A 4,108-nucleotide genomic window follows, 5' to 3' on the forward strand; every position below is an offset into this window, starting at 1 on the left:
AACTTGGAATGAAGTCACACAAATCCTCAACAGCTACAAAGTCACAGTAAAGCATCCTCCTTCTGAGATCTGTCTGTCTATCTATCCCCATCCACCCCCTCCATCTATCTATCTATCTATCTATCATAGAGTTTTCTGTAGTATCCAACACTGTAGAATCGAAGGGACCGGAACGATAACACACCTTGATCTCAGATACCGATTACCTGTCCTCAGCCTAGGAATTATAGTTCAGAACTTCTCATAGCTTTGCTCCCAGCTTGAGGGCAAATCCTGCAAGGTCCCATACCCCTGCTGAACTGTGCTGAGCCCCGCCTGGAAGTCCAGGGGCATCGCGAGTGCTCAGCAGTCACCGAGCAGGATTGTTACACAATGGGATGCAAAGTAACTTGGCTGGCTGGGAGGGCAGGGGGCGGGGTGTCTGCCATGCTTTGTTTCCCAAGGAAATAATCCCCTCAATATAATACAGGATGTTGTTAGCACATGGCTCAGCACATAGGATAGTAAACCTTAAACACAACCTACCATGCCAGGAGTGTACACCCTAGTCCCTTGAAATCGGTGTGAAATACTTACGCTAAACAATCTGTTCCACCTCGTATTGAGCTGTGACACTCTGAGTACATTCCCCAAGCCTGAAGAAGAGCTCAGTGTGGCACGAAAGCTTGTCTCTCTCATCAACAGAAGTTGGTCCAATAAAAGCTATGACCTCACCCACCTTGTCTCTCTAATATCCTGGGACCGACACGGGTACAACAACACTGCACACAAGTACTCCCAGTGTAAGTCGGTCTGGGCACATGCTAGTGTCAGGAGAAACACAGCTACAGGGCCAATGTTCAGCTTCTATAACCCGTAACTTTACTGCTTGGCATTTAATAAGCTATACCTCGGCCAGCTTTCCAGATAAGGGAGATTCCTACGCAAACAATGGGTTAAATTCTGCTCTCAGCTGTCCAGTTGTCAATCCAGAGTGGCTCACTTGGTCTTACTGGAGGTTCTCAGGATTTACACTGGAGTAACAGAGAGCAGGATTTGGTTCAGTGAATCTCTTTTCCAGCAGCAATTTTTTTTCCACTGAGGATAGTCCTCCTGTGATCACATGACATAGGCAGTGGTTTGTGAGACAGTAGAAAACCGTTTTATGAGTGTGTAAAGCCACTGACCACAGGTCGTCTGTGGAGTTTGACCCCGCATAAAAGCAGAGACCTCCAATGAGAAGAATAACTCCAGCAGGGGCAGCAGTATTAGGTTGTTATCCTCTCTGGGGTCAGCCGCTAGACGGAGACACAATACATACTCTACAAGAGCATGTGGTGTGAGGAACCTCTCGTTTTTAGAGCCATCCCTCAAATATTCACCCATTACCTCAGCTCACCATCATCTGGGGCATGTTATGGCCTTTTGTGGGCTATTTGACCATGATTGCTCTGGTGATGTCTCCCGGGTGGGTTTGCGAGTGTTTGTCTCAATGCTGTAATGACCAGTTACGGAGCCTATAAATTCCATAAGATCAGTTACTGAAGCTGCAGAACTGAGGAGCCAGGTACTGATCTCTTGCATCATTTGATGGCCCATTATTTGCTACTCGAGTTAATGGCCCGTGTGTCTATTATGTATATGAAAGGGTAGCCTTAGGAACGCACGTGGACCCATTGCATGGCCCATATCCTGCACATGCCAGTGCTTCTGCCTCATTCTTTTTCTCTCTGAATAGTCCTCCGGGAGGAGGTCAGGTGTGTGGCAACTCCAAGGTCAAAGTGGATGGTGATGGGTGATTGAATTTAATCGCCCGGAAAGTGAGAAACTAGCTACCCTGGCTGAGGCAACAGCATACTCAAGCTTCCCCCCATGGCTCTTGAGTGTCTGACTGCAGCTTCTGCCCTCCCTCCCTGCCACTCCAGTCCTGGGATGCCCCACAGCTCTGCAGGTGCAGTGCCATCCAGACCTGAAGCCCCATGCCCGCTGGAACAGTCCTGGGCTCTACACCTATAGCTCTGCCAATGCCCCTTGATCCTGCCCCGCAGCCCCCTGCTATCCAAGTCCTGGCTTCCCCACACACCTCTGGTGATGCATCTCAGTCCTGGCCTGCGACCCCTTCCTCCTGCATCTTAGGTCCTTGCGTGGAAGATGTAGAGTATCCCTGTGGGGTTTTAAAGAACGCATTAATACCGGGCCCTGCTGGGGGGCAGCCTGTGGAGTTTTGCAGTGGAAATTCTCTCCAGTTTAATTAAGGCATTGAAGACCTCAGTGAAACAGAGAGAGGAGGAAATGCTAAAGCCAGCTAATTTCTTAAACTGCTCTTTGGCACCTGCTGAAACTTACCTCATGTAGCAAATTAAAAATGCTAAGAGACAGCCAATAAAAAACCCTTCTTCTCTGTAATTTCAGCCAGCAGAGTGGCTCTGTGCATTAATTAATGGTGGGAAATGAGGCTCATTCGATTCAGGAACAATTAGAAAGGAGATCTGTATGTACAGCCGGGCTTCGCTCTGGACTTGCACTCCCACCCCACAAAGGCTCAGGGCCATGAGGAGCTTTCCGTGACACCCATATGACCCTGCCAGCCCACTTGCCCTCTTCTCCCACCTGCATCTTTGCACTTTCTCACGTGCTGCCCATGGAATGCACTTCCTGAACCAACCCATGACGGCCCTACCCCATCCTCCTTCAAATCCCTCTGCAAGACCCACGTCTGCCCTGGCTGGGTCCAATTTCAGTTGGAGGGTCGCCTTCGGACAAACATGCTATGTCTCTGGGTCGATGCAGGAATCACTGAATGTCTGGCTGTGGTGTGAAGGGGGTCCGGCTAACAGGCCCTTCCCACCTTAAACTCTACTACTTACATGATGCCACGGGTAAATTACCACCTGAACATGGTTACCCAGGTGGGCACCAGCAACTACTGCTCCTTAATATCTATTGCTTACTGACACTAATGCCCCACCTCAAAAATCTGAAAATTGCGCCCATAGCTAATCTATGTAACCACGTGTTTCTATGACACTCATCCTCATCTTCCCACCTCCGCTTCCTTCCCTTTGTTTGTCACAGCCACTAGTTACATCTTCATTCCGACTGGAAGTTCCGTGGGGCAAGGACTGTCTCTGAGTGTGTGCAGCAGCTCACGCAACTGGGCCCTGATCAGGGCCCCCGGGTGCTCCTGTAATATCAATCATTAATAATGACTAGAACGGTCCTGCGTGGACGCTGTCTTTGTACCCGCTTGCGTCACCTTTTCAAAGCAGGTGTGCTCACAAGCAGAAATGATGCATTATCCTACTGGCAGCAAGCGTTGCCGACAGTTAAAGGGACTCACACATGTGCCTTGAGAGATGAGAACGTATCCCCCCACCCGCGCTGGCTTTGACATTAGACAGCTGCATCCCTAAAATCATGGGTTAGGAACTGCCACATCCTGTTAGATCCTTTCTTGTCCATTCTCCCTCCATCACTGCCAGGCGGTGAGTGCTGAATTTAGAGAGAAAAAAAGTCTCTTGGATGATTCTGTCTGGTTCCTTGCTGATGGGGAACTTTTCAATTACAGCAGGGCACTGTTTACAGTGGCTAAACAATTCCTCTCCCTCCCAGCTCTTTACACTGTTGTGTTCTCCCATAAATACCCAGTAGTGATGTAGATATCAGAGGCCTCATTCTGGCCTGACCCAATCAGCTAACTATACAGTCAAAGGGGATTGATTTTACAGGTCACCTGGGACATCTTGCAGGTAAAAGGTCCAGCGTGAGTGATCTTGAAGGAGCTCACGGACAAAGAAGCAGAGACACTTCTTGGCCTATATCCAGTGGCTGTGTGTTTAAAAGCTTTCAGCCAAATATACCCAGCCTTGCAGCACCAGGAAGGTCTGAACAATAAATCTTGAGCAGGTTAATGATGCTTTTGTCTTTGGTGCATTTCACCCATGCAGCGTGTCCTCTCTTCTCCCACCCACCCCTGCTTCAGCAGAGCGGACAGAGGGAATGACAAAATAAAAGTGGAAGTTTCTACTTTCCTTCTTAAATTGGCTTGACTTCCGATTCCCCCGAGGGCCGGCTGGGTCTGGCACACTGCAGGGCCGGCCAAACAAACAGTGACACATTTGTAATTGCA

Source organism: Lepidochelys kempii, chromosome 5 (assembly GCF_965140285.1).
Source record: "Lepidochelys kempii isolate rLepKem1 chromosome 5, rLepKem1.hap1, whole genome shotgun sequence".
NCBI classification, from domain to species: Eukaryota; Metazoa; Chordata; order Testudines; family Cheloniidae; genus Lepidochelys; species Lepidochelys kempii.